This window comes from Harpegnathos saltator, unplaced genomic scaffold (assembly GCF_003227715.2).
Source record: "Harpegnathos saltator strain DR-91 unplaced genomic scaffold, Hsal_v8.6 scaffold599, whole genome shotgun sequence".
Classification (NCBI taxonomy): Eukaryota; Metazoa; Arthropoda; class Insecta; order Hymenoptera; family Formicidae; genus Harpegnathos; species Harpegnathos saltator.
This window is the reverse complement of record NW_020230425.1, coordinates 302,297-310,530: the sequence shown is the minus strand read 5'-3', so window position 1 is coordinate 310,530 and position 8,234 is coordinate 302,297. Positions and strand designations below refer to the sequence as shown.

The 8,234-nt window shown below is 39.1% G+C and overlaps 1 long non-coding RNA gene across 1 annotated transcript; it reads right to left on the bottom strand.

Annotated features, from left to right (window-relative positions):
• Nucleotides 1–1,933: 1,933 nt before the first annotated feature.
• LOC105180677 (uncharacterized) lies at nucleotides 1,934–3,331 on the bottom strand. The gene is made up of 3 exons (XR_849556.3): nucleotides 3,139–3,331; nucleotides 2,969–3,065; nucleotides 1,934–2,383 (listed from the first exon to the last, which is right to left on the bottom strand). It is a non-coding gene; the product is annotated as an uncharacterized LOC105180677 (long non-coding RNA).
• Nucleotides 3,332–8,234: the final 4,903 nt, after the last annotated feature.

Sequence of the window (8,234 nt, the reverse complement as noted above, 5' to 3'; positions counted from 1 at the left end):
CTCGCTTTCTCAGTTTTCGGATTTTTGTATTGGGGACACATGATAATCGAAGAGGTATTCCGGACTTTTAGCGGTACTTTTGAAGCTTCTCACTTTCTCAGTTTTCATATTTTTGTATTAGGAACACATGATAACCGAAGAGATATACCGGATTTCTGGCGGTAATATTAAAACCTCTCGCTTTCTTAGTTTTCGGATTTTTGTATCAGGAACACATGATAATCGAAGAGTTATTACGGATCTCTGGCGGCAATCTTAAAACCTCTTGCTTTCTTAGTTTTCGGATTTTAGTATTAGGGGCACATGATAATCGAAGAGGTATTCCGAACTTTTGGCTGTACTTTTATATCTTCTCACTTTCTCAGTGTTCAGATTTTTGTATTAGGAACACATGATAACCGAAGAGATATTCCAGATTTCTGGCGGTAATCTTAAAACCTCTCGCTTTCTTAGTTTTCGGATTTTTGTATTAGGGACACATGATAATCGAAGAGGTATTCCGGACTTTTGGCGGTACTTTTAAAGCTTCTCACTTTCTCAGTTTTCGTATTTTTGTATTAGGAACACATGATAATCGAAAAGGTATTCCGGATTTCTGGCGGTAATCTTAAAACCTCTCGTTTTCTTAGTTTTCGGATTTTTGTATTAGGGACACATGATAATCGAAAAGGTATTCCGGACATTTGGCGGTACTTTTAAAGCTTCTCACTTTCTCAGTTTTCATATTTTTGTATTAGGAACACATGATAACCGAAGAGATATTCCGGATTTCTGGCGGTAATATTAAAACCTCTCGCTTTCTTAGTTTTCGGGTTTTTGTATTAGGAACACATGATAATCGAAGAGGTATTCTGGATTTCAGCCGGTAATCGTAAAACATCTCGCTTTCTCAGTTTTCGGATTTTTGTAGTAGGAACACATGTTAACCGAAGAGGTATTCTGGATTTCTGGCTGGAATTTGGAAACTTCTCATTCTCTCAGTTTTCGGATTTTTGTATCAGGAACACATGATAACCGAAGAGATATTTTGGATTTCTGGCGGTAATCTTAAAACCTCTCGCCTTCTTAGTTTTCGGATTTTTGTATTAAGAACAAATGATAATTGAAGAGGTATTTCGGATTTCTGGCGGTAATCTTAAAACCTCCCGCTGTCTTAGTTTTCGAATTTTCGTATTAGGAACACATGATAATCGAAGAGGTATTCCGGATTTCTGGCGATAATCTTAAAACTTCTCGCTTTCTCAGTTTTCGGATTTTTGTAGTAGGAACACATGATAACCGAATAGGTATTTTGGATTTCTGGCTGGAATTTGGAAATTTCTCATTTTCTCAGTTTTCTGATTTTTGTATCAGGAACACATGATAACTGAAGAGGTATTCCGCACTTTTGGCGGGAATCTTATAACTTCTCGCTTTCTCAGTTTTCGGATTTTTATATTAAGAACACATGATAACCGAAGAGATATTCCGAACTTTTGGTGGGAATCTGGAAATTTCTCCAAAGAGATATCCCGAATAAATTTAGTCAAAAACGTGGTCATTACTCGCGGCCAAGTGGTCGTCGTGAAATTCCTGCCGTGCTTTTATGCCTTGTATAATTTAATTTTCATCTTTAAAGCAGGGAAAAAGGAGAAGAGGTTGTCCCCGAGGGTTTATAATTATAATTAATGAATATGTAAACCTTAATTGCTTATTAACTCTGGTTTTATTTTGCAAATAATTTTACTCGGAGAACAATTTTCTCCGAGGTAGAAATACAAAATTTTCGAGCATAGGCTAGATATATATATATATATATTACCCGTATATATTGATCGTATATATTGCCATTAGTATTATTATAATTATATTATAATTAATCTTCTTGCTCGGCAGTAAGTATAGAATAAATACTATATATGTATATGTACAAAGAATAACATTATTGCCCATACTCACTGTCATAGGCAATGTGCCTATCTCATATTAACAGATTGTATTAAATTAACGCATCGTAAATTAACAAATTAATTCCGATTTTATTTCGGTTTTATTCCAGTTTTATTCCGGTTTTAGTCTGAATTAATTTTCTTGGGTGGACAGATCACTCATATATATTAAATAATTTAATGAAGGTATCTTGAAGTTTTGAGGCCCGAGTATCGTGGGGCGCGTGATACAGGATGTGTGCCACGGGACTCAAGATACTGGACGAGCTATTTGAGACGCGTGTCATCGGCCATCAATTTTTTCTATTCGCTCTTCTCTCTTCGCTCTTCTCTCTTCTCTCTCCGCTTTTCGCTCCTCACTGCTTTGCTTCTGGCTCTTGTCTCCTCGTTGCGCGCCCCTCGCTCCGCACTTCATGCTCCATATTCTTTGCTCTTCGCTCTCCGTTGTTATGTTCCTACATGCAAAGAAAAAAAAATGGTTTGATTATATCAAAATAGAATTAAATGTTAGCCGCCATATAGCCATATCACGATATTTTTTGTCGCACTGGGAGAACAGGAGAATTATTACGCGCCCGGTTAAATTTGATACGTGTAAACCATCCTTAATGTTGAATCATAAAGAAAAACTAATTATTACGTTTCTTTTTTAATTTGATTTAATTTATTTAATTGGAAGTTAAACTTTGTTCCAACTGCAATCTAATCGCGTATAATAATAGAATGATAATGAAAAAGACGCTATGTAGAGTCGGTCTCGCGGTCCAATGAGCATTATTAGGCAAAGATTAGAATTTACAAAATTTGGATTTTACATATGTAAAATTACCTTTTGAGGCCGGTATTCACAATTGTTAATTATTCAAGATCTTTGATTAAGAACATAATTAATTATATTTGTATTTACGAACTGTTATTCCGCTATTTGCAATATTTCTTGTATAAAATAATGTGACACATACAAGTATAAATTATCCAATGATCGAAAATTAATGAAGTTATAATTATCCGCCGTATAACGACAATCTATGAATACCAACCTAAATTTCGATTTGCGTATGTCCTTCTTTTCTCGATAAGTTCGTCAAACTTCCATAAAAAATGGAAATCTGTATAATAGTTGATTTGACATCTGATCTGAAAATATATGATGCGTCGTTAGGTACACCTGGCCTTCTAGAACCTACGCCCTTCGTCGTTCATCGTTCACCTTGGTTTCTCGACTCAGCATTTTGGCTGCTCCGTCGTTGCATTGACACTGACTCCAATGCTTGCGAAGATGCAAAGATGCACGTATGAAATAAAATAATATCCACGAGAGTCTAATCGATTAATATTTTAATCACCCGAAGAGAATAAAGTAATCCGCGACGCGTGTATCACTTGCCGGCACGAACTGCAATGTCGTGAGAGCCAGCGCTCAATGATCCCCACCTTGAAGGTCGCACGATTAAATTCGATCGCTTGACGCAACGATCACTGGAAGGGGATATGCAAAGAAGAAGCGGCAAGCAAATCAAACGATCATAACTAAGCAAACCAACCAATCATCGACCGTCACTGCTTACATTCTCAGCTGTGATCGATTGGCTCGCTTACCTACTTATGACGTACTTTTTGTAAATATTTCTATATCCCCAGCTGATGTTTACGCGTTTCTAGTCTGTTATTTTAAGTTTCTCATGCATCCTATACCTTTTCGTGACTAAGTTTTACATTACATTTACACAAAATATTTCAATAACCTGTGGCAGTATTTAATTGGACTCTCGCTGACATGCTGTTAATTAACTAATATGCATCGTGTGAAGCTCGGATCTGTGCATTACTTTTTACTCGACAATGCACGGTGCTGCTTTTATTTGGGTTCAGCAATCTTGCCAACAAATTCGCCGGTAAAGACTTCTTCTAGACGCTCGATTTTTATTCGCCAAAATTAAAGACGCGACATCTAGTGAGATCGCTGCGACAAGTTTGGATATGTTCAGTTGTGACTACTAGACGTGTCTTTTAAATTTTAGACGCTAGCGAATAAAAATCGAGCGTCTAGAAGAAGTTTTCACCAGCGAATTCGCTGGCGAATTAAGAAGCTTGTTCAAAGCTTGAAGAGTGAGCATACGCACTTTGCAAGATCGAACGATGGTGGCTGATGCGTCGCGAACAATTAAGAATTCTGACGCGTTGGAAGAAGATTAGCGACTGCGATTACACCGAGAGAAACAAATCAGCGCTTTCTATCACATTGCACGGAATGTTTTCTAATTGTTCCTCTCGACCGCACCTCCTTTACTCCACTTTTAAAGAAAAGGGAGACGATTTCTTAAGGGTATTTTGTAGACTGCGCTATCTGGTCCGCGTCTCCAAAGAGACTTAATGAGAAAGGAATTAATTGTCACAAAGGGCGAGTTCTCCGCTGGCCTCCGATAGTTGCATCGTTATCGGCGGGGCAATAAGCGGCAGAGTCAGGTATCGCTTAGCCTTAAGGCCCGGGCTAAGCGTGGCGCAGGCCGGAAACGTGAAAATGATAGTAGCAATATGTGCGTGTAAGGCTGCTATCAACAACGCAATAACGTTTATTACAACGAGTTTCCTCGCTATAATTATTTCACCGTGCGATTATGGTCACAAACACTGCCACCGCTTCCCCGGCACACACGCACGCGCAACGACACGCGTTTTCCCTTTATTAAAAGCCGCAAGAAAAATGCAGCTCGGCACTTGAGCGAGATTCCTCGTTAACACAAACAAGTCAGGTGAAGCCGAAGGAAAATGTCGCGGCCTCTTGCGACCGATAGATGATCGTCCAGCTAAAATCAAGATGATATAAATGTATACAGGATATTGAAAAAAAAAGGATTCAGGACTTTGAGCGCGAATCGTACTCGCAAAATAGAGAAAAAAAGTCCTGATAAGCGTGAGTCGAAAAATTAATATCGTCGAAGTTAGGAACAATTATTTATTTTAAATCGCTCATTTAAAGAAAAGTAATCTCAGAACAAGCGGAATCATTCAAATTTTAGAGAATTTTACTCATATATGGCCTCAAGAGGATTCTCCTAAGATTATAAGGAGGAAAGTATTATAAACACATTATTCTTAAAGTTAGACGAGTTATATATATAATGCATATCTTATTGATTTTAATATAAATTTCCTTTTATACATAGATTATTTAATCTTTTTTTAAGAAGATTATTATTTATTCTAACTCTACTTTATTCTTACTGATTATATTAGTTAATTTGAAAAAATTATTATTATGTACAGCGAAAAGTAATATATGTATATACTGGGTGATCCGAAATTCCCGCATTCGGAATACAGGACATTATATATTTTATGCTAAAACAAATAACTTTTTCCTTTAACAAAATTGTGTCCGACAAGTAGTTTTTACAGGAGAGCGTGTTAAATTTAACGAATAAGCACTCTTGTCTATGTAGCGCTCAGGGCCGGCACGCGCGCTTCACTCGCGTGTACCTAGTCCGTGATTAGCAATCATAAGTAGTGTCTTTTAAGACGTTCATACGGTTCTGTTGTGATTAGTTTACGTTTACATTTTAAGACTGTGCTTAAGACAATTTTAAATAATAAGAATCAATTATGAACAATACCGAGCTGCCTTTTAACCTGCTTTCGTATTTGTATTGCTTAAATAATGAAAAGTTAATAAAATAAGTACTGCCTTTATTTCTTACGTAATAAATGAATAAAATGTTGTCTGGTTGCACAATATTATCTGAAAATAAAGACAAACTATAAATAGTAATATGTTTTGCGAGCTATGAGCGTTCTATTATTTCAAATATTGCACAATTACGTGATAATTAAATAGTATCATTAAACTTAAAGATTAATTTACTGATCAAGCGTATACATAGGAGTATGCATATTTGTAACAGTGATTAAAAGTAAAATATTTGAATTAATGTCTTTTAAGAGCTCTCTTTTTATTTTTTTATAATAGAAAATACGAAGAACTTATTCAAAATGTGTGATATAAAAATGTGTGCAAAATTCAAATTGTGTGATATATTCACGTCATGGTCTACATTTACTTATTATTGCTTATGCACGTTAGCCTTTCATCACGTACTTTCCTTACATGTTTTAATTATTGCGAGGAATATTGCTGTAGTCTCAATGGTCAAGTTGGTTAAGAAAATAAATCATTGAGGCTATAGCAATATTCCTCGCAATAATCGAAACATGTAAAGAAAGTACGTATTGAAAGGTGCTAACGTGCATAAGCAATAATAAATAAATGTAGACCGTGACGTGAGTATATTACACAATTTGAATTTTAAAAAAGTTCTTTAAGTTTAATGTTACTATTTAATTATCACGTAATTGTGCAATATTTGAAATAATAGAACGCTCACAGCTCGCAAAACATATTACTATTTACATTTGTCTTTATTTTCAGATAATATTGTGCAACCCTTTAAGGGGGGCCTTTAAGGGTTAAAAACCATCGAAGCGCCCGGACACTCACACTCGCCGATGCGAGTCCCTCAAATATCGCCGCGCGACGATTCAGCCGCGCGCAATCCCTCGAATGCGATTTGATTCGCACGCGTAGCCGCACCGTAATGCGAAACATCAAACTCGCGATCGGGATATCTCCCAGGACTCCCGACCCAACGTTCCTGCTTGGCCGCTTGCTTGAGGTCATGGTGCGGCCGCGTCGGCGACACGCGCGCGGCGATCACGATACGCGCAAATGAATTGATTTTCACGACGGCGCACATCATGCGATCCGGTTTAATCTCTAGCGGACTGTGACCGCCGGGCGCATTATTTGCGCTGCTATCGCGCACTGCTGTCGCGGACGAAGAGGACGAAGGAGGAAGGGAGGAGGCAGTCGCGCGCGACCGCCCGACAGCGAGCGAAAAGCGAGAGCTTTGCATTATGCATCATCGCTCCCGGCCGATTGTGCTTGATCGGCGATAGATAATCGGCGCGATCTCACCTTCCGTTCCGAGATCCGCCGGCCTACGGCGAGTCATCGAGCGCGCGCGTACGCGCGCTCCAACGATAAATCACGCGGCATATTAGAGGGGCGTAAAAGCGCGTGGCGGCGCGGCGGCCCACGTACATTATTTATAGGCCAGGAGTGTTAAAAATATTTTGCATATACACCGCACTTCGTATCGCATTTTAATTTATTACTCCGAGACGCATACTCCCCCGCCTGCCATCACGTCCGCGCGACAGACGGACGCGCGGGAAAAAGGAGTGATGAAAATAAAACACTCGATCGCGGCGAATCGCCCGCTCCGAAATGTTTCGCGCGCGCAGCTATTTCCAGGCGCGTAACTCGCGCGACATAACCGTGAGATTTTTCTCCGTAAGCCTGCGGTATTCTCCTCGATTCCGCGAGCGTCGCTTCAACCGATTCCGCCGCCGTGGCGGGTGCGAGCGCGCGTCTCGATCGCAATTCGCGGGGAACTCGCTCGGGCGTGCTCTGTGTGCGCGTGTGAGAGATATCCCACACGACACTCGGAAACTTGGCTCCGCGAGCGACGGCGGAGGAGTCGTAGGCACTCCTCCGCAAGGAAATTTCGAACAGCGGTTGCAGTCCGCCGCGATAAGCCGCCCTTCGGGCGAGACGACCCGGTTAAAGCAAAGGAACTTAGCAGACGAAGAAGCCGGCGCCGCGCGCTATCTACCACACGATCCGACGTAATATTACGCCGGTGCTTTCGGCTGCTTATTATTCGACATTACGCTGCGTGTATGTGTGTGGTTTTCCAAAAGTAACGGACCCCCCCATATCTCAGAATCTATGCATTATAGGGAAAAATGACCCGAACAAAAGCTATAGGGTTCATAAAGTTCTGTTTTTTCACGATCTCAAATTTGACCTTGACCTCAATCTCGTAGGTCATTTGAAGGTCAACTTGCGTTTTTTAAATGGGAACCCTTATTTTTTATTACACTATTCTTTTCCACCAATTAATTTGAACAACTTTTGTCTGAAACATTTCTTTTATTTGCCTAATATTTTTTGAGATATTTAATTATAATTTGATGATTTTGAAATTTCCAAAAGTCAGTAAGTTAACAAAAGTCAGGGCGCTATTGTAACAATATATTCTTGAGACTAACTAAAGCAAGAAAGTCTAGTACCACTTTTTCTTCCGACAAATAGTTAGCGAGATATCGTAAGTTAAATATTGAAAAAGTTATCAAGTTTTCCTCAAATATCTAAAAAAATATTAGGCAAATAAAAAAATGTCTTAGACAAAAGTTGTTCAAATTAATTGGTGCAAAAAAGCAGTGTAATGAAAAATAGGGGTTCCC